The 23,537-nt window shown below is 37.7% G+C and overlaps 1 long non-coding RNA gene across 3 annotated transcripts; it reads right to left on the bottom strand.

The window, feature by feature from the left end:
• Positions 1 to 1,005: 1,005 nt before the first annotated feature.
• LOC124986548 (uncharacterized) lies at positions 1,006 to 8,505 on the bottom strand. Of its 3 annotated transcripts, XR_007109034.1 has the most exons (6): positions 8,462 to 8,505; positions 4,583 to 4,758; positions 3,548 to 3,652; positions 3,295 to 3,423; positions 1,809 to 2,387; positions 1,006 to 1,165 (listed from the first exon to the last, which is right to left on the bottom strand). It is a non-coding gene; the product is annotated as an uncharacterized LOC124986548 (long non-coding RNA). The 3 variants fall into 3 exon arrangements; XR_007109033.1 differs by lacking the exon at positions 1,006 to 1,165 and having other exon boundaries at positions 1,192 to 2,387; positions 3,548 to 3,599; XR_007109032.1 differs by lacking the exon at positions 1,006 to 1,165 and having other exon boundaries at positions 1,192 to 2,387.
• Positions 8,506 to 23,537: the final 15,032 nt, after the last annotated feature.

Below are 23,537 nucleotides of genomic sequence, written 5' to 3' on the forward strand. Positions count from 1 at the left end.
AGCACTACCTACCTTCTGTGAGATAAAATGAACAGGAGGTCTTTGCCTCAGATTTGGGGTGTCTTTGCATAAAAAGTTCTTTGGTGGCTGCTGTTCCTTTTAAACCATTCATTCTACCACTGTGCTCTGCCGATCCTATCTCTCCAGGATTGATGGGAACTTAGCTTTTGAGGTACTTCGTCAGAGGGCTGCAAAGAAATGTGCATATAGAACTGCATTCTTCTTTTGTCCTGTCTCTTTTTTAAGTGTTGTTGGGGGGGAAGAATTTGAAGATTTCCCCACCCCCTCCCCATCTCCATTTCCCTTCATTAGGATTGCAAAGCCTTACAGCTCAGAGGTTCAAAGGACTGGGTTCTGGCTCAATCACTAACTTTATACAGCCTCAGTTTCTTCCTCTGCAAAATTAAAATAATAACAACATCCATTTTGTGGATATTATTTGTGAGAGTCGATATGCAGTTCAGAGAGAATGCCTGTAAAGTGAGGAATTTGTAGTGAGATTTTGTTTTGTTTTGTTTTGTTTTCCAGTACTGTGGATCAAACCCAGGGCCTTGCTTATGTTAGGCAAGGGTTTACAACCCAGCTACATCCCCAGCTCTTTATTTATTTATTATTTATTTATTTATCAATTTATTTATTTTTATTTTGAAATAGGGTCTCCCTAAATTGCCCAAGCTGCCCTGGAACTTTTGATCCTCTTACCTCAATCGCCTGAGTTGCTGGAATTATAAACTTACAGACATCAGTCACCAGGCCTGGCTCTTAGTGTGTTCTGAATCAACGGTGAATACTATTAGAATCTTCCTCTTCACTCTTCACAAATTAGATTTAAAAATCATTTTACTACATTAGCATGGAAAGGTCTTTATATAACAACAACTAATGCAGAGTTTTTGAGGAACAAAAATGAATAATAAGGTGTCATACCAACATAAAACTTACATTATAAATGAGTTCCATAGATAAAGACCTCTCTCCCAGCCAGATTATAAAATCTGAGGCAGCCTGATTTGTGCCTTCTCTTTTACTTTCAGTAGACCTAGGACATGGTGGGTATCTGGTAGTTGTTTTTGTTTGCCATATTAAGAATGGTTATTATGCAACCTCTTGTGAAACTCTTCTGTTGTGCTGTGTTAGCCATTTGTTTGTCCCTGAGATGAAATACCTGAGAAAAACAATTTAGGAGGAAAATTTTATTTTGGCTTATGATTCAGAGATCGCAGTCCATGATCAACTGGCTCCATTGCTTTAGGTTCATGACAACCAGAAATCAGAGAGAGAGGAAGGGACCGGAGATAAAATATAGTCCCCAAGAGTTTGCCTACAGAGACCTACTTTCTCCAAGTAAGTCCCCACCACAGTTTCCATCACTTCCCAATAATGCTATCAAATTATTAATCCACTGATGAAGTCAAAGCATTCATGATTAATACTTCCCTCTGAACATTGCCACACTGGGAACCAAACTTTCAACACAGGAGCCTTTAAAGGACATTACACATCCAAACCACAACATGCCCAATGACACTGAAATATACAGAGGTTACAGAAGTTGGGCCTTCTCTCTATATAACATCTTCTGTTATAACCAATCCGATTTCATGCCTCTCCATGTGATAGTCACATGATCTTATAAAATGAATAAACTCTTTCTTCCTCAAAATTAGCAGAAATCTTTTTTACCACATCCTTATTCCAAATTGAAATCCAGTTGGTTTAGAACTTTTCCTTTGATGAAATGGGATAATTTAAAAAGTAAATTTCTGGATTGCCAAAATGAATATCTGGCCCCTTAATCTTCTCCTCACCTTGTATACAAGGTAGGGAATTACTGATGAGCTCTTCTGTGGCAGGTTCTGGCTGAGGTTGCACCATTATAAGAACTTGAATTAGACTTGATTTGAGAGAAGGAATGCTTGTCATTTTTCTCCAGTGTGTTCCAAAACTGCTGAGTAGGACAAACTTCAATAAGTTTGAAATCTTTTTTGCAGGTAAAATTTAGCAAAAAAGAGACACAATTTGTGAAATAGTAAATGCATTAGTAAGAGATTTCATGATGTTCCCTGGCAGTGAGTTTGCTTTCAGGGCAAGAATATAAATTTTATAAATCAGTAACAAGTTATATGTTGTTTAAGCAAATAAATTATATTTTTCTCCAGTTGACTCTTAATCAGTAAAAAACAATTCCTGCAATAATTCCTTATGCTATGTATTCCTTGCATAATGACAATGTTTACAGACAATATACATTGAAACTAAATTGTTTTTGTAGACTTTAGTAACTCTTTTTCTGTTTAAAACTACAATTTAAGAATTTAAAAGTACAAAGTTGGGGGTGTAGCACAGACGAAGAGTGCACATAAGGACCTATACACAAACACCAGCACCTAAAAAGAATAAAATAAAATTAAAAAGATGAACAGTCCAATGAGTATGGAAGGCTATAAAAGTCATTCTTCATACCAATACAATGAATTTCACTATCTAGTTGTAAATACTATTAATACCTTCCAGAAACTTCCATATATTACATACATATAATTCCATGCAATTATATGGATATGCTTCCTATTTTATTTTGTTTTATACAAATAAATGTGAACCATACTACTATTTTATAATTTTAAAAATTTAGCATTATATCATGGACATCTTCCCACATAGATCTATCCCCTTTTAAAGGTTACATAGTAAATAGAGATATAGATACACATATGCATACTTACATATATGTATGTGTGTACATATATCTATATATGTGTATACACACCCACACACATATATACAGTACCATATTGCATTTAACCATTTCCCTATTGATAAATATTCAAGTTGATCATAATTTTTTGACTTTTGAATAAAGCCTTAATGAACATTCTCATAGAGGTGCATTTTTTCGCATGATGTTTGCATGACTGATTTGTACAATGTGTCATTTAAAAGTGGATATTGTCTAATTTTTTCTCAACCTGTAGATTTTAAAAAGGTCCATCCACTGTTTAGTAATTCTTTTTTAACAATTAATAATGAATTATAATCATTTAATGGCAATTATGCCATTTGACCAATGTAGTATTCACTACTGTTAGATAATTAACAATGCACATTTTTCAAGGCAGAATGAAGTTTTTCAGAATGTTTGGTCTGAATTCAGTCAATGTAATAGAGCCCCCAGGAAGAGAATTTAGGTGACTGTTTTTGTATTTTTTTATTTGTTTTTGTTTTTGTACTGGGGATTGAACTCAGGGACACTTTACTACTGAGATACATCCCCAGTCCTTTTAATTTTATTACCTTGAGTTTGGATCTCACTAAGTTGCTGAGACTGGACTCCAACTTGCAATCCTCCTGCTTCAGCCTCTGGAGACACTGGGACTATAGGCATATGCCACCACACTGGGCTCAGGAAAATACTTTTACACACTAATTAGGAAAAAAAAAAAAAAAATCCTTGAGACAGTTCCACTGTCTTATTCCTTTTTCTCTTGCCATAACAAAATATCTGAGGCTGGGAACTTTATAAGTTAAAGAGGTTTTTTTAGCTCACAATTCTGGAGGTCCAAGATCATGGTGCAGAATCTGCTTGGCTCTGGTGAAGGCTTCGTGGTAGATGGTTTCATGATGTAGGAGGGCACGTAGAAGAAATCACATACTAAGAGAGGAAGCTAGAGTCCAGGGACTGGTCCTATTCTCTTCTAACAACCCATTCACTATATGGGTTGAAGACCTACAGTAATCCATTCTGAAGGCAGCACTCCCAATGATCTAATCACCTCCCACTAGCTCCCTTCCCAACACTGCCACACTGGAGTCCAAGCTTCCCACACATGAAGCTTTAGGGGATGAACTCCAGCCATATCCAAACCACAGCATCTACTATTCCAGATTTCCTCAAAAGAGTTTTAGGTTTTGTTGTTTCTCTTGATTGTAATTGCCATGGAACATCCCAACACCATCACCCTTTTCCTTAATTGGAAAATAAAATATAAATGATATACTATCATCAGGTTACATTACAATATTTTTCCAAGTGAAGCCAAAGGCAACTCAAGAATGGTATGCAGAACTTTTCAAGGCTGAATTTTTAGAAGAACAGAAAAGGTATGTAGGAGCAAAAGAAACTTCCCCTCTACCTTCTGAAGTTCTAATAATTGTGTCTGTTGGAATAAACAGGTAATGAACATAGTAACAGGGAAAAAAAGGCACATGGCTTCATTGCAGCATATGCCTGGGAACACCACAAGGATGAAAAGTGAGTGCCCTCAAACCCAAAGAGATAAGAAGCTTACACACCCTCTCAGCAGCGGAAACAGGAGACAATGATAGAGGAAGAGTAAATTTTTTTTCTTTGTACCAGGGATTGAACCCAGGAGTTCTTAACCACTAAGCCACATCTCCAGCCTGTTTTTATTTTTGAGACAGGATCTCCCTAAGTTGCTCAGGGTCTCAATAAATTGCTGAGGTTGGCTTTGAACTTGGGATCCTCCTGCCTCAGCCTCGAGCCACTGGGATTACAGGTATGTGCCAACTGCCAGCAAGAGTAAGTCACTTTTACAGAAGATGAATTAGCCAAAGAACAGACCTTAGCCTGCGACAAAACTGTCTGGGTTCCAGGTATCAGCTCTGGTCATCTTTCCTGTGAAATAATCTTCTATGTTTGATGACTTTATAGGGAGTGGACTCTTGACAACTGCATTACTTCTGGAAAATTTTCTCTGGGTGAGATGAGGAATCTTCAGCAAAAGCCTTCTCTGTGCACTTAGGGAAAGCAGAGTGGCAAGAGGCAGAGGGGTGTAAGAAGGTCAGAAAGATCTTGATTTTGTAACTGTTTCTTTAGTTCAAAGTACTCAGTATGTCCAAGTGTCTTAACTTCATGATATCATATTCTGTTTTTTTGCAGGGCTGGGGATTGAACCCAGGACTTTGTGCTTGACAGGCAAGCACTGTACCAACTGAGCTATATCCCCAGTCACTTCAAGATATCTTATAGTCACTTATAATGGTTTCTGTCTCAGGTAGAGGACTTTTCAACACAAAAGGCAATCTCAGTTCTTGTCCCACTTTCCATAGAACTAGAATCCATGATCTTTAACTGAGAACATAGTGACCCAAATGAAAGATTTTAGTTCATGATGGCCATAAAACCAAAATCTGTCTAATGAAAAATAGAAATAATGTGTGCGACTTCCACAATGTATTGCCTGTAAAGGAAAGAGTGCTCTCTTCCCTCTTCCCTTCCTTCTTCCCTTCCCTCTTTCCTGTCCTGCCTGCCAAATGTGCCTGAAAGTCATCTTGGGTTACTTCCACAAACAGTGAGATTGAGAAGCAGCCAGACAAAAAGGCATCCTAGAGTCACATACTAGGTTTATCCATTTTACGCCTGAATGCTTACTTAAGAGAGAACTCGGCTTCTATTTCCCTACTTTAGATTGTATTTTGTGTTTCTGTTCCAAAACTCAAACATAAACTCCAGCTAAAATTAAAAAAAAAAAAAGCCCAGATTTTGGAATTTTCAAACAACTTAGATTACAAGTAAAATTATCTCTTATGGCAGCACTATATTTTCTTCCACATCTGTCTGTAAACTAGGTATCTCTTAAATGGGTTCATCTCTTCCTTTGAGCTTTATTAAAACCAGCACAAAGGTCAAGCAAATGCCAACATCCTGTATCAGAAAATCAGTATATTGCTTTCCTAGAGGCTGCAGATATGATCTGCTCCATTTAATACGGATCACCTGCCTATACCTGTCTGTAGTATCTGTCTTCACTATCCCACCTCCTCTTTTAAGTAAATTAGCATTTAACACTTTGTTACTTACAACATCTCTCCCCAAATGCCCCCTACCAGTTCTGATACCATATCCTGTATCAATTAGGAATTACATTTAACTGTGCAAAATAACTGGAAGTTAATGGTTTCAACAGTATGTGTGTGTATGTGTATGTGTGTATATGTGCATATGTGTGTGTATGAGAGAAAGAGAGAGAAAGAGGGACAGAGAGAAAGTATTGAAGCTCACGTAAAGAGAGGTCTAGACCATTATTGCTAGCTCTATGGTGCTCTTCACCCTTAACTCATGGGCTACTGCAAAATAACTTGTAGATTCCAGCTACTACAGAACGCATAAGAGCAAAATGTGTGCCTCTAGCTGCTTCTGTCCTGTTTTTAGTGGCTTTAAGTAACTTCCTTTATACATCATTGACCAGATGTGTGATAATGTGACCATCTACTTGCAAAGAAGTCTGGGACTGTAATTCTGAATCTGAGCCCAGAGCCACATCCACCAAATGAGAATTTTGGCAGTCAAGATATCAAAGCAGTATGTTTTATTTTATACAGATCATGATCCATTCTAAAATGTTGATATCCTGAGGATTTATCCCAATGGAAGATTTTGGATTCTCTCAATCCAAAAACAACATTCTCTCTGTATTTCCCCATATGTGCATAGAACTATTAAAGTTCACTTAAATAGAATGTTTTTAATCAGTTGAGTTCCTCATTTGGGCATCTTTACTAAGAAAATCTTAAAAAGTCATACCTTACCCAGGTAGTGTCACTTGGGAACATGTTTCAGAAATAATGATATCATGTGTAGAAGAACTATAGATTCCCAAGGTTGGCTTTTGGGGGAGGCTTCTTTCCTCACTGCTCAAGGAAGAACATTTTTGAAGGAAAATATACAAAACATTTCTGGTCAACCCTACTCTCACATTCAACTCTTCTGTTAAAAATCTGTGAGGCTCTTTCCACACAGCAAGCAATTCTCTAGGGACAACAGCTAGGTATCCTGAAATTTATCAGTTCTAACACTGCCTGGAAATAGTGTCAGATCCCACAGGATGAGGGCTCAGTTCTACATAACTGTACGCCCTTCTGATGCCAGTTTCAAGTCAAGGCTACGTCTAATTGTTTTGCTTTGTTTTGGGGTTTTGATGTGGTGTGGTTTTGTTTTGTTTCAGTGCTTGAGTTTGAACCAGGACCTAGCACATGTTAATCAGGCACTCTATGGCTGAGTGACATCCCAGACCCAGCTACCTGTGCTGCTGACTGGTTATAATCACAATAATCCCCACCCCTAAATTCAATCAACTTACAATTAATTTACGAGGATGGCTCACAGAGCTTGAGGAAGCACTTATTTACATTTGACCATTATTATAAAAAATGTCATAAGGGATACAGATGAACAAACAGATAAAGAGATGGACAGGGTGAGGCTGGGGCGGAGGGAGCCAAGCTCTTGTGGCCTCTCTGGGCGAGCCACCCTCCCAGAGACTCATCAAATATTGCTATTCAACAAGAGGTTTTTGTTTTGTTTTGTTTGTTTGTTTTAAGAGCATAATCTCTAGCTCCTTTTCTTCATCCCGAAGATGGATAAATGAGGCTAAGTCTCCACCCTATAGTGCTCTGTAACAGTGATCTTCCTAGTGACTGGCCCCATCCTGAGGCTCTGGGCACCCACCCTCCATCTCCTCATTAGCATAAACTTAAGAACTATCAGAGATATTCATTATGAATAACGAAAGATGTTTCTAACACTCAGGAAATTCCAGGAGCTCTGTGACAGGAAGTAAGGACAAAAACCAAACGCATCTCATATTACATATACCACACATGTCAGATTGCTTTCTGAAAAGAGAGAAAAGGGAAGGGGAAGGGGAACTGTATGCTAAGTGATATGGCTCAGTCAGACTGATGAGCTAATCACACTTCCTACGTGAAACCCTAGAAGCTGTAGAGAAGAATTTAAATAAAACATGCAGTATTTCCAGCACACTCTTGGTAATGTTCTATGGTCACTATCATCTTTCTCCTTCTGGGAATTCAATTTATCCCTATAATGCCACGGTCACGGATTGAGGAATCTTAGTGGCCATCAGGGCTCTGCCTTTGAAGCAAAGGGTCAGTGCACTAGTACAAAAGGGAATTAATCCAGTGTGCCGGCTCACCAAAGGGAGTTTAATTCATTTAGAAGGAATGGCCAGGGTTCCTATTCTAGGTTTCCATCTGGACAATCAGAAGCCTCCCTTCTCCCAAACAAGAACTTCATTAATGAATATTCAACGGAAAGTATTACTTCATTGTCAGCTCTAATTGCTAGTTTTACCTTATTAGTAGAAGCTTTTCTGTGGCTGAGCCTGACATGCGTTTGTTTGCACACTGTTATTAGTCAAGACTCAGTGAAGTCTTGTAATTAACACCTCCACATTATCTCATGCAGTGAAAGCAAAGACAAAACCAGATGACTCACTTTGTTTCAGCTTTGCTCTTGTTTTCTGATATAGAAGCACTTAAGGAGAAGTGTAAGCTCATCAGAATGCCATATGGAGCCAACAGAAGCCATAAAAGGGTTTTCAGGAAGCAGTGCATGGAAGTTCATTAAGTGAACAACACTATGGTCAACATCCTGATTTAAAACTCTACCCGCCACTGATAAATTGAGCAGGTACATTACCTGTATCATACTCAGCAACGATTCCAGGTCAGTGATGAAGGATCTGTGTTCCCAAGAAGCGGAGGAGATAAAATGTTCTCTATAAACATAATGAAGTTAATGATTCACATAACAGTTAAATAGCCTTCAGAAACCTTATCAGTGTAGAGATAAAGCAGACCAAGGCAATAACTGTATTTTAATCATCCCTACCACTGAAAACACTGTGTCCTAAAGCTGGCTCCCAGCAGCCTATAATTGATATTTCTGTACAGAATGAAGGTAGAGGGAGTGGGGACAATGTCAACAGTTCATATTTCAGTTTTATACTTGGGAAGAGATCTTTCTCTAAGTGCCTCTACTAGAAAATATTTCTGGAAAATAGCATTTGAAAAAACTACAATATCCCATTATTTCCTTTACTTTGTGAATTTAACCCCTTAATCTTGTTTTTCTTTTTAACACAAAACCATCAAACTTTAACACAGAGAAATAGCATTATCTGAAATTTTGATAATTAAATCAGCAACACCTATCACAGTATAAAAATATTAATATAAATTATTAAAAATGCTTATTTTCTACAATAATATAAATAAGGAGAAAAACACCACAATTAAGAGAGAATATGTATGCATGACACATTGAACTTTGAATTGCAAGTATTCCCGAAGTAATGGAAAACTTGGCTTTTAAATTAAAATCATTATTATACAGAATTTGCCCTGGTCGAATGGTCAGATAGCAAATTTTATTTACAAATAGAAAGAGGCCAAAAATTTTCATGGACCTCTGTCTACTTGAAACTTACAGTATTACAAAAATACCCAACAGAAAATAACAATCAAAAATGCCCACCAGTTGCCTGGCTCCTCTAGAAACACTGCTGGTGTTGCTTGTGACTGCACAAGCCATCTGAAAGCAGGCTTCCACTTGTGTATTTTACAGAGCCACCCTTATCATGAAAGTTAGCACTTTGCAATACTGACCTATCATTTTGTGCCTGCACATGGGCTAATTTAAATGATGGAGTAACAAATCTTACCACAGCATCATAATTTGAGAAAAATATTAAATATGGCAGCTTCATGGGTAAGATCTCAGAAATGCCTTCCCAGCCCCAAAGTTAAATCTCTCTTAAAACCATTAGAGGTTTTGGCAGGCAGGGCTTTGGCTATCTAACACACTTAACCTCTTCCTAAAAATACCACCATTAAGACATATTCCTGTTCATGCCATTGTGCATGTTTTGGCAGTACTTAACCCTACTGGTCCTGTCCTGGCCCCAAGGTTTAGGTTTCTGCATATCTATTGCACTAGAAGAGAACAGTCTGAAAATAGATACATGGGCTGTTTTGTCACCATTGAATGGGAAGGCTAATAATAGTATTGCTTCATTGTTTGGCATGTACTCAAGGCTACCTCGGCCAAGGAGCAGCACATGCTGCACAGCAGTAACCAAATCATAAAATTTCTCCAGGGAATAGTGCAGCTTTTCAGAACATGTTTTATATTCTGGGATTGCCTGGGAAGGAAATAGTTCAGAAGTCGTTTTGACGTAAGTGTGGTTTGTTTCCAATTTGCAGGGAGGGGGAGGGGCTGGAGAGACAAGCCAGGAGGTCGGTTGCAGAAGGGATGCAAAAATGTCGTTAAGGAGTTCCTGACAGGTGGTGATAGGGCTGTGGCTCTGCAGCCTGAGGCCTGGCGGGGAGTTTGTCCCTGTCAGGTTCCCAGTGCGCTCTCAGTGCTGCCCTTCACACTCCTATTATGTTTATTTCTGTTGAACTTAAAGAGTGACCTTTTCAAAACTGCAGTGCATTGTTGAGCCACATGCATTTTTGAGACCTAATTTCCCTGAATGCCTTCCTTGTTCCTACAGAAGAGAACGCTGCTGGAGAAGATAGGAAGAGGCTGAGGATAAAGAGCATTGGAATGGAAATCTTTCAGGCATTGAATTCTGCCTGCTATTAATAATTTAGAAGTGTTTTTAATGCCCTGATATGGAAGGAAGGTTTTTTGACACCAAAGGCATCTAAATATTAATTTCAGAGGAATTGGTTGTTACAAGCAGTTAACATCCATTTTGTTAGTTGACCTCCCAAGGAAGGTTAATGCACTAAAATCTGGTCATTAAGTATAGTAACAAATGTTTTTTCAGGGAGGTTATTACTATCATAAACTCTAATCCATGGTTCACAGCAGCAGCCTCTAGTGCAGTGCTCTGACTAATGAAGAATTAACTATTTCTGAGCAGTTAATAAAGATTTTTTTTCTCCCACCAATCAACATACTCTACATGATCCTGATAATTACTAAAAGCATTAAGCCCTGGGTATGAGTGCCCACATGACAGACCAGACTTCTACTCTGAGTAAATGACAAATGGCAAACCTAATCCCATTCCACTTAATTTTTTTTTTCTAGCATGTTCACTGAAATAAGAAATAATGGAATTCCTAAGTATTAGAAAAAGATGGTCTACTGTGAAGCGTTTGCTAAATGAGTATTGATGAGGTCTTCAGTCATATTTTATTGTGATGGAAGATTCTATGCTCTGGTTTAGATCGTATTAGAATCAAGAAGTTAATTGGCTACAAACAGGGTTTTTTGCTTGCTTGTTTTATTTTGCTTTTCCTTTATTAAAAAGCGCACTCATCCACAAAAACACAGGAGGCAGACTTGTGTGAGAAACACTAAAATCTGCCTCCTAACAATAAGAGGGAAAAGGTACAACCTAACCTTTCTAAAAAGCCTACGGGCAGTGTTTTGCTTTTCAATGGAAAGGTCGTCTAGAATTAATTAAAGGCACTTTCCCGCTGAGGACCAAGCATTTGGCTTTACTTTGAAGGCTCAAAGAAAGTTGCTCATACTGATTTCTTAGAGACCCACATTTAAAACAGCACAGTCAAAGCAATGGGCCAGGCTTTAAGAGTAATCTCCCTTTAGAATCAAAAATCTGAACAATTATACACGAAAAACTTAGGTACCTCTGAAGAGACGGGTCAGCATTGACAGGGTAAAACAAGAAAGGTAAGAATCACTTCCTTTCCTTAGGAAAATTCATTTTCATTCAAACAGGATCAACCTTCACATGTTACATATACCCTTTTCCTCTTTTTTGTTTTTAACTGAAGCTAAATCCTGTCTTTGGGGATAGCTGTTCCCATACTGAACTGACAAGGAGAGAAACAAACCACACTTAAAAGAAATACAAAGAATATAGTCTTTTATATATACATATGTATAAAATTTTTTTGAAACATTTGCATTACTTAGGAAAGCTTTAAAAGGGGGTCGGACACACAGACAACAGTGCACCTTCTTAAAATATTTTCTTTTGGCAGAAGATTCCATGACTGGTGGGATTAAGTTATCTATGCACATTGATTCGTTGGAACATTACTCATATATCTGACATTTTGCCTACTTGAAGATAACTCCCAACTTTTCACTTACTAATGAAGTCAGGTGACTTTGTTTTCCTGAACCTTAGTTTCCTCATATGTAAAATGATCTTGTAATTATAAGTGTTTCAAAATTAGTGGTAATATAAACCTGACTTACAGAAAGACTTAGGGTATGTGAATTTGTTTTACACTATGTCCATATCTTTGTGCATTTGACCTCATTTAATAAAAGTAACTAGAATCCTAGAATACCCACACGAAACTTTTGAGTCTAAGTGAGCGTAATAACACATTGGTCTGGCTTCTGAGCACTGGAAATTTTACTGAGTCCAGCTCAACCATTATGGCTCCAGCATTGAATAGAAAGCCTTCCCTGGTTGCCTCAGCCAGAAATAAACCTTCCAAACCCAGTATTCTAGCTTGCCTTGTACAGTTCTCATACCCTTCTTCACACCCAGCCTCTGCTTAAAGTTATTTGTAGACAGATCTTGGATCTGTGTTCCCAGCACTTAGAGCAGTATCCCAAACACAAGGGCTAAAAAGGGATTTGGAAATTTTACTAACTCTTACAGCAGTTTTTCTAACATGGTGGATGAGCAAATGAGTAAATGAATGACTTTGGAGGTCACCTGCTCTTCCTTTAATCTTCTATGGTGTGTCTTTCCTCCCCTTTTACCACTCTCTTCAAACTGATTCTCTAGAAGTTTGCCCAAACCCCTCCTCACCATTTCCCCACGGTTGATCAGTTGACAGTGAAAAGACCAGAGGCAGGTGTTTAGATGGCCGGATCTTTTCTAAGCTGGGTGTTTGCAGATCAGGGGTTTCCTGCACTTTGACAAGTGTTCTAAAGCCAATATGGCAAACAGGAAGCTCCAGGTTGAGACTCTATAAAGATGAATCAAATCGCCTTTTGAAGTCACTGGTTTCCGCATATCCCTATAGCTGTATCCCTCATTGTACATAGAAATCACAGACAAGAGAGGTTAACATTCCAGGATTACTAGTGATTTGCTATGTTGACCTTTGACATGCTCTTTAACCTCTTTTGACTTCAATGTTCTCATCAATAATAATAACTGAACCCATTCTAATTACTGCATAGACTTGCTAGGCCTATCATGTGAAAAAAGGCATATAAAGAATTTAGATAAGAGAAAAGTACTATATTACTATAGTCACTACTATGACTATAACTAGATATTATAAAAGGACAAGATTAACTAGTGTAACCTACTTTTCTTAACAATTAACATTGAGTCAATATATTTATAATGAGAAAAATTAGATTTGCTTAAAAACAAAATGCTATTTAAACCAAGAAGGAGCCATAGAAGGAAAGTTTAATGAATTGCTATAATAGGCTATGAATATTGCTCTAGTTGCTTTCATAATGCTCTGAGCTTCCGACCTTTTCAGTGACTATTCAGTACATACAGAGTAAGGACATACTGGGGACACTACCTAGTCAAAACGGTTTTCTCTTGTGATGGGTGGTGGAAATTGAGACTACTGATGTAACACTCACCCCTTCTCCTCAACATGAGCACTTGGTCATTATTTAACTGTGAGCAAATGGTCTCAGTGACTCTTAGCAAATCCTGAACATGTGTAATTTCCATTCCCACCACCAATTTCGATCAAGGCTGTTCTGAAGTGTAGCAAATGAATTTAAGTACAGGGTTGACACTGCACACAAGACTCCCACTTTTCCTGCTGCAGAGGAAGATGAATGTAAATGCTTGAAAAAAGCCAATCGAGAGAATAATTGAAAATGGGTTCAATGTCTTCATCCTCCAAGAATACGTGTGTGCATGTGTGTACTTGTAGTCACTCTTTCATAAAATGTGTATGTGTCTGTTTTGATTCTGAAGCTTCCCTCTGCTGTGGGTAGGTTTCACAGAGGGGTTCCGGCTTGTAAAGGTTAACCGTGCAGAAATCAAGGCTTTGTGCATTTTTGCAAAGGTCACACTCATCAGCAGTTCCGGAAAGACTGCTGGGCAGGGCCATGGTAACCACCCCACGGCTGAACCGTGGCTCTGGGTTTCATTTCCTTAAGAACACGGCTCCAGTCCCTGGTTGTGTTACCAAGAGATAAAGAGGCTGCTCAGTCACTTGAAATTCAATTTGTACATTCCTCACATAGAGCCCACCTCTTTCCTTCATGGTGTTTGGCAGCTGCTTGCTGGCACTCTGCATTTCAAATGTCTGAGCTGCAGGAAGCTGTTTAATAAATGGGATAGGTTTTGATTAATGTAACAAGCTGAAAATAGACCATGATGTAATGCATATCTCAGCAGGAATCACAGATCAAATTGGATGGTTTCAAGGGACCATGCTGTAGCAGAGTTTTCTCCGAAGAAGTGTATTTATGTTTTTACAGCACCTTGAAGGGTCAAACTGTAGAAGGCATACATTTTGGACCTGGAAGTTTGCCCTGTGGCTCTTGAATAGCAATTACAGGTGACCACACAAGAAGTTCCAGAGAAACCTATAAATCTGACATTGACTCAGATGTGACAAGGGTCATCTCTGCTTCACTAGAAACCCTAGTTATTTTTTTCAAAAAAACAGCAGAAGTTAATAGAAAAAATAGCAGTCATATTCTGGCAATGTCTATAATCTCAATTATTTAAGTAACATGTTCAGTTTCAGCTAATGATCTGAAACTCACATGTACTCCTATGCATAAAGATACTGACTTCAACTTACAGACTTCAACTTCTCCTTTCTCAGTGATTAAAATAATTGTGATTCATGTTTCTTGGTTCAGGGGAGAAAGATCGGCAAAAAGAAAATAAATACCTTTATATGCCAAGATCCTCTTACATTTGCTGAAGAATGTTAAAATAGAGTCTAGAATGTACTAAATCAGATAAATAAAGGACATGAATTCATTGCTTTTCCTTACTATGTACTGAATGTATGCACTGTAAGTTGATCAAAAATCATTTTTGGTGTTCAAAATATGGTGTGTATGGGTTGGTATATTGGTATGCTGGCAGTTAGGGAAAAGGTGGGGACAATCATTGGTTTTTACTACATCCTAGGTTCAATCCCCAACACCAAAAGACAAAAATAAAGGGGAAAAGAGACAAGAAAAGAGAGAAAAAATTATATGTGTGTTTGTGACTATTTCCATGATAAATTTTACCTTCCCACTATGAAAATTTGGGAATCACTATCATTGATGAATAGATCCACACTCTGGTTACTGTAAAGATGTTGACTTGTTACATTACCTGTGAGAGAGAATCAAAGTTAACACTGTTGAGTGCTTGAGTTATTGTTTTTGTTTTTGTTTTTTCTAATAAGCTGGCCTGTTCAATCAAAGCACTTTTCTCATAGGATATACAATGAACACAACCAAGATAAAAGATTACATTAGAATAAATTAATATCATACAGAATGAACAGCCACTAACCAGAGTCTTAACCAAATCAGTCACTTAACAGCAGAGTATCAGCAATTAAAGTAAAATCCATCATCATCATTCTCTGACAAACAGCAAAAATTACTCAAGCCATAGTATTGTAGGTTAGTTGGTGCCCTCAAAAATGTATGTCCCCAGAGGGGAGAAGGAGGTGAGGAGTTGCTTTCCAGTAAGCACAGTTTCAGTTATGCAAGATGAATAAGTTCTGAAGACATGCTGTTCATTGTACCCGTAGTCCACAGTACTACATTATGCCCTTAAAAATGTTAAGAGGGACAGATCTCTCATTACATGTTCTTATCACAATTTAAACCTGAAAATTGTTTCCTTGAACCTGTAAATGTGGCCTTATTTGGAAAAAGGACCTTTGTGGATGTACTTCAGTTAAGGATCTTGAGATGAGGTCATATGGATTAAGGTATGACCTAAATCCAATAAGAGGTGTTCTTATAGAGAAGAAACGGGGAGAAGACACACACACAAAGGAGAATTTAATATGAAGACAGAGGCAGAGACTGGAGTAATGTGTCAACATCCAGGGACTGACAACAACTGCTGGCAGTGCCCAGAAACTCACAGAATCTGGGAAGAAGGCAGGGAAAAGATAATCTCTCAATATCTCCATAAGGAATCAACTCTGTCAAACCTTGATTTTTGAACTTCTGACCTCCCAAACCATGAACAAATACATTTCTGTTGTTTTAAGTCAACCAGTTTTGTGGTCATTTGCTGTAGCAACCCTGGAAAACTAACACACATAACCAAGAACATTATCTTTGTATGCAAAGGGGAGACTCAAAGCAAGTGAAAAATGTGAATTGAGAATATGTCGTGAGGGGTACCTGCAAGCATCAGCTTTTTAAAACATATATTATTTCTTGTTTTTACACTGATCACTTACAACATGTTCCTTTGAGACATCTAACAAAACCCAGATACATAGAGAGTAAGGATGAGTAACATAGAATAAAACCGAGAGCAAAGCAATAATGAAAAAGAGAGAAAGAGAAAGGAGAAAAAGAAAATGTACCTGAGAACCTCAGCCTGGGGCAAACTACAGAAGCTGAGAGAAAATTGCAGCCAAGAAAAAAAAAAGGAGGTGGGGAAATTGAGGTTACAGTGATCTCAATATCTAACAAAAAGTGTAAATTTTTCAACTGCATTGAGTAAAATTTATTTGAAAGGTAGTAATTCAAATCAATAAATGACTGTATAAATTAGTACATATACTTAGAAGTGAAATGTAGTTTTTTCCACCACATGCGTTACTTTGGTGGAAATAAGATCATCCATGATTGGAAATACAAAAATGATGCTAGTATAACATGGAAGTCCTGTTGGCTCTTGTGTGATTTTCCCCAGCACATCAATGTCTTGTATCCCCAGGTAACAGGAGCTGAACGCAGCAAGCCACTGAGGAGTTCTTGACAAGATGCCCATTGGCTGCACACTCTTCCCGTTGGCTCTGTTTAGTCGTGAACTTCATGTCAGTGCATATGGCTTCCTTCTTCCCTGATCTTTGTGCTCTTCATCCCTGTCTCTATAATTCAGCAGCCTCAGTTCTTCCTTAGATCCCCTTCTACTGAGTACCCTTCACCCAATTTTTAAAAAGAGACAAAATTCTATATTTACTAAGGTACTTACCTTTTTATTTATTAAAAATGTACGGGCTTTTTAAAAAACTCCATTAATATTTCTGTTAGGATTATTTTTGTGTTGTCAGTGCTCTGATTGCAAAATTGTGTAAGTTTGAATATGTGAACCTAATCCTATTTTCCCAACAGTTCCTATTATTTTTAGTACACATTTTTCTGAATAGGAAGTTTTCTAAGGACACGTTGCATAATAGCAAAATGTGTGCATTTGACACCACACTTTCAGACATTATTCTTCTACAAAGTAGGCAAAGCAAAGGGTCTCATTTTAGTATTGCTAATCCTTCCCACATCAATAAACTCTACTCTTCCTGAGTTACCAGCAACAAAAACTCTACCTCTTGTCATTCTGATTATTCAGGGATTATAATATTAGGCTTATCTTTCTGGACACCATTAGGATTGGGGTCATCCTCTGATGGACTATTTCCTTACCACGCCTATAAAGTTGATCTTTACAAACTTCTTTTAAAGGTCATCAGAATGGAGGAATCAAGGAGAATTAAATTCAAGATGTGAAATGAACTAAATGTAGTTAACTCTGCTTTTATCTTAGTGGATCCTATATGGTTTTAGTGTTATTTTCAAGACTTCACTTGCAAAACAGTAGAAACTTTATTCAGATATTGCTAAGGAATTAAGGGATGAAACTACCCTGTTTTTGGGTGTACACTGGCCCCTTATGACTCCCATAGTGACCCAAGCCCCACACCGATCCATACTAGACTGTCAACTTTGTTGTACCAGGACTGACATGTTAAATACAGAGAATTACTATTACTTTCTTTAAAGTTTGCTTTAAAAAGTCAGAGTTTCATCACCACATTAATCTGATTATCTCAGATTCCATTTGAAAAGCACTAAAAAAAAATGTGTTCTCAAATATGAACACAATTAAATTTCCATCAGTGTGATTAAAATAGTGCTAATAAAACTACAATAGACAAGATGCTCATGGCAGAGAAGTTTATGTAAACGTAAAAGAAACTATGCCAAATCATTGGATAACTAGAATTTTGCACAAGAATTACAATCAAACTTTCATGGGAAAAAAGATGCATACATACAATGTATTTTTTGCGATTGCTATTTGCTGCAAGCAAAATAAAATATGGTCATTTAAATGCCTGCCTGACCATATAGACCTGAAAAAAACAATCCTCAGCCAAAACTAATCATTGTCGCAATACTCACGCTTTGTGGACTCAGTCAAAGAAATGTGTATTCAGACTTGATGGCCTTTGTGTTTACTGGGGCTTTTCCTCTCCTTTCTCTGGGTCCTACAGAACTGACCCTAACCTCTTTTGAAGTCTGTGATTACCCTGGGTCAGATCAGATGCATTGTAGTGAGTTGGGCAAGAAAAGAGAAGAGAGCTCATTAAGGGCTCACATTTTCATACCATTTTCAGTGGATTACATTGATTGCTAAAAGAGTTTTAGCTCTCCATTCATAGATTTAAAAGTTAATATTTAAGATGTCAACTTATTGCTGTAGTAACATGGATGCTAGTATCCTCAAAGGGAGTAAAAAGGTTTTCTGGCAGTAAAAGCAATTGTATTATTGAATTATACAAATATAATGATTCCAAAATGTAATTAATATATTTCTTTCTCCTTTTCAAATCTGTTTATGTTCCTAAGCACAGGCCCTCTATTCTTGTGCACACTGTACTTAACATTCCATGCTGCCCAGGGTTTTGTATTTTATTCATTTATTCATTAAGTTATTGAATGCCTTCTGTGTGCCAGGTTCATTATGCTAGGAACCTGAGATGGAGCAATGAGTAAGATACTTTATGCTAAGGAGAAAGAACAAGTAAGAAAATAAATGAGAATTTCAGCTTGCACTCAAGACTATGGAAAAAAGAGGACAAATCAATGCAACAAATGGAAAACATGAGCATTTGCCTTACATATGGTGGCCATGGAAGGCCTTTCCAAGTGGGCACCATTTGGGCAGAGTCCTAAGAAAGCTAGAAATGCAGACATTCAGGTTTAAGGGACAGCAAGAACAAGGATATTGACAAAAGCACTGTTATGGTTTGGGTCTTTAATGTCTCCCCAAAAGCTCATGTGTTAGGCAATGCAGGGAATGTGCAGAGGTAAAATTATTATGAGAACTGTAACCTCATCAGTGGATAATTCCATTTGATTAACAATTTGGATTAATAATCTAATGGACTGCTGGGTGGTAGCAGTAGGCAGATGGTGTGTGCCTGAAGGAAGTAGGTCACTGGGGGCATGCCTTGGACTACATTTGTCCATGATCCCTTTCCCTCCACTTCCCCATTGCCATGAGCTAAGCACTTCCTCCACCGTGCCCTTCTGCCATGATGTTCTCCCTTACCTCGGAGGGTCCACAGCAATGGAGTCAGCCAACCAAACTGAGACCTCTGAAACTGTAAGCCTCAAGTAAACTTTTCCCTCTCTAAGTTGTTCTTGTCAGGTACTTTGGTCATAGCAGTGAAAAGCTAACATAAGCACAAATTTTATTTTGTAATTATTTGTTTTTGGGGCCCTATCTACCAATATTAGAAGTAAAGGTATGATATCATTTGAGAATAGCAATTGTATGTTTATAAATAAATAAGTGATAATGATATCATTGATATCAATAGTTAACATCTATTGTTCTTAGTACACTCCAGAAAACTATTTTAAGTGCTTTGCCTACATTAGCAGATTTAATTCTCACAACAGCCTTATGAGGTAGATTAGGAAATTGAGGGTCAAAGTAGGTAAGTAAGCTGTACAGGGTTATACAACTGATATATAAGCTGGTTGATTTGGAATTTGAACTCAGGTATTGTGGCAACTGTCTCCACAGTTAACCACTTCCATAGTTAACCACCTATTAAGATTGAATTTCCTCCCAACCCCAGCACACCAAATTCATATGCTAAAGTCCCCGGTACCTCAGAATGTAATTGTATTTGCAAATATGATTTTCAAAATGAAGTAATTAAGTTAAAATGAGGTCCTTAGAATAAGCTCTTATCTTATATGACAGGTATCCTAATAAGAAGAGGAAATTTGACCAGGCATGGTGGCACACCTGTAATCCCAGCAGCTTGGGAGGCTGAGAAAGGAGGATCTCGAGTTCAAACCAGTCTCAGCAAGAGTAAGGCACTAAGCAACTCACTGAGACCCTGTCTCTAAATAGAATACAAAATAAGACTGGGGATATGGCTCAGTAACTGAGTGTCCCTGAGTTCAATCCCCAGTGCCAAAAGAAAAAGAAAAAAAAAAAAAAAGAGAAAATTTGGACAAAAACACACCCAGAGGGAAGACACAGGAAGATGACACTCATTATCTAACAGCCAAGGAGAGAGAAACCTCAGAAGAAACAGACCTGGCAATACCTTAATCTCAAACTTCCAACCTTCAAAACTATGAGAAAATAAATTTATTTTGTAAGCCACCTAGTTTATAGTGGTTTGTTACAGCAGCCCTAGCAGACTAATGCACCAACCTGCTAGGTTAACAGAAAAGAAATAAAGAACATTGGTGTAACAGCAAATTTTATAAAAGGAAGAATGAATTGGCTTTACTCAAGGACTTTTATGTAAGTGTGTATAATTCTTCAATATACAGGGATCTAAAAGAAAGCTCTACTTACTCATTGTCCATGGTAGAACATCATGTAAATGATGCCAGAGGACTGATTAAGACTTTTGATAAGTCAGGTGGTAAGTCCTTCCTACACAGCTGCCATCGGAACTATTCCTCTAAATAATTATCTCATGAAGATATGAGAAAACAAAAAATGACTCATATGTTCAAGTTATCAACTTAAAGAATTGTAGAAACAACATGTATCCCATTTGTTTATAATAAAAATAAATTTTAGAAAAGAATTGAAATGATTCTAAATCTAATCTTCTGCCACTTACTGATTTATTGCCTCTCTATTCCACGTTCAACCATTTTGCCTGCTCTTTGACAATGGATCTGGGCCCTTTCAATATTTTCCCTTTGCCAACAGGTATGAGTTAAGCTTTGTCAGGAGAGAGCACTGGAATACATTGCAAAAGGAAAGGGTTTTGCACCCTGGTTCAAGTATCCTTGCTCCTGTGCAGGGGGGTATATTCTCTAGCATCTGTCAACCGCAACATGGGTGGCTTCTCTGGCACCAGTGCAGTTCTCCAGCGCACCATACTATTTCCCCAGTGCGCACTTCAAGAGATTTCGCACTGGCGTGCTTCCCGTGAGACAGCGGTCTCTGGCATCCTGGAGGGTAGATCTCCAGCAAGTTCCACTAGACACTTTTCTGTCATTTAGCAACTCATGGCTTTTCCTTCTCCAACAAGTCTAGATCTCAGTCCTGACAATCTTCCTTGGTTCTGTCTTATTCTTAGAGGTAGTGACTATTATTATATTAATTACATCATAACATATAATATTTTATATGCTATTCCTACTTTCTTTAGAGTTCTTTTTACTTCCTTCTACCCATACCTTGTTAGTCCCAATCCTTCTATAATTAATAATTCTTTTTTTTTTGGGGGGGGGGCATTTATAGGGATTGAACTCAGGGCACTTGACCACCTAACCACATTCAATGGGGGTCTCACTGAGGTTGGCTTTGAACTTGAGATCCTCCTGCTTCAGCCTCCAGAGCCACTGGGATTACAGGGGTGCACCACTGCACCCAGCTTAATTAATAATTCTTTACATTAATCTTTCCCTGTTCGAATGACAGTGACTTCTTTCTCCTTATTGAACCCTGACTGAAATAGAACTGAATAACCTCTCTTAAAGTTTTGTTTCATGTTTCAAGTTAAACTGTTATAAAAGCATGAATCATTATGACATCACTATTTACTTCAAGGGCAATAAAAAGCCACGTTCCTCCCACACTTACAATCATGAAGAATGTTAACATAGGATCACAGATTCTTTGACTGACTTTCATATACTCTACAGCACATGGTTCAAAGTGTTTATGAAACTGATGTTGCCCAAATCCCAAGATTAGACCCCAGTTCTGATGGTTCATTCCACCTCTCTGTGGCCCACACACCCTCACATCATCCCGCAGCTGTCCCACTCCTATACCTGGAGATTAAAAGTTAGTAAAACAGTCTTTAAAAGTTGGAAAGATTGTAGTCTCTGAACTTCCTTCATTTCTGTGATTATCTTGACTATGCCAGAAGGAATTCTTTTTACCTCAATCCTAATTAATGCTCCCATCCTGTTTATCATGAGGTCTTGCTTCATATTCCAGAACTATAAAGTTATATCTACATACATACATATATACATCTATACATTTATCATATAAATGTATGAGAACATACATAAACATATATAAATAAACATACATATTAATTTCTCATTTTCTCTCCTTTTTTCATAACTGTATACTGGCCCTTCTTTCCTAATATTATTTCTTACAGATGTCTATACTTTAAAGATATGAAGAGTTGGAGTTGCTAGTTTTATTTCCCTCCTCTTGACTTTTATGGTTGCAGGTTGCTTTAAACACAAATCTATTATTGGAATCTGGATAAGTCTGGTACAGCATAAAAGGTTGATCTGAAATTGCCATGTCTTATTGCCAAATGCTGCCAGTTTCACTTGTGCTACATTTGTGATGGTTTTAACATGAAAAAAAAAAAAAACTTAGAAAAAGTGATATCACTCCATACCTCACTTACTCAAGCTCCTGTTTATTGTCAAGTGTTGGGTATGTACTGAACATATCAGTCCCTTCCATCTTTTCCTATAAATTTATTCCTCTGAGTCCAGGAAAATGATATAAATTCTCATTAAAGAAAACACTATATTATGACAGCACTAAATGAATCATCTGCAATCTCGTTTAAAAGGTTTGATTTATTTCCTGCACTTGGGAGACAACATGTTGTAAAAATATTTTCACTAACAAGTATGAAATATTGCAATATATATTTTTGTCCATACCACATTTGGCTATGTAATATATTTCATTTTTGTGAGTATTTGCACATAAGCACATATCTATAGTGGACCCTCCAGGTAATTTCTTGGTCCCATTTGCTTCCCTAATAAAAAAAAAAAAAAGAAAGAAAGAAAAAGGAAAACAAATTGGCCAAGCAGCCCAGACAAGCATCAAATTCATCACAGCTGAAGATAATATTTTCCTGAAGTGATTCATACTCTCACCTTCCTGCAGGAGTTTTCTCCACCCAGTGACACAGTGAAATGTCACTGAAGTGAAGGCTATTTCACTTAGCCTTGAGCAAACATAGAGGCTAAACTGTGGATATACAGAGTTCTTTTTCTTTCTAGAATACATGATTTTTATGCATGCGTAAGTAGAGTTAAGCTGAATCTAGAGAGCCGCTACATGATAAGAGCTTGGTTTGAAAACATGTTGTGTAACCGAGTGACTTGAATAACAAAATCCCCAGCAGAGTGTTTCTGAGCTAACTGCATTTGCACTCTGCAAGGAGATCAATGCTTCCCCTCATTGATTTTCCTCAGTTGCAGAGCCAGGATTATGCACATTGTGAAGCTGTATTCCCTCATTCATCCAATCTGATTTCCTAGTCAGCACTAAAAAGGCCTAGTGCTTCACTGTAAACTGGAGGTTATAAAAGTATAACTGTATCAAATTTGT

Source organism: Sciurus carolinensis, chromosome 6 (assembly GCF_902686445.1).
Source record: "Sciurus carolinensis chromosome 6, mSciCar1.2, whole genome shotgun sequence".
Taxonomy (NCBI): Eukaryota; Metazoa; Chordata; class Mammalia; order Rodentia; family Sciuridae; genus Sciurus; species Sciurus carolinensis.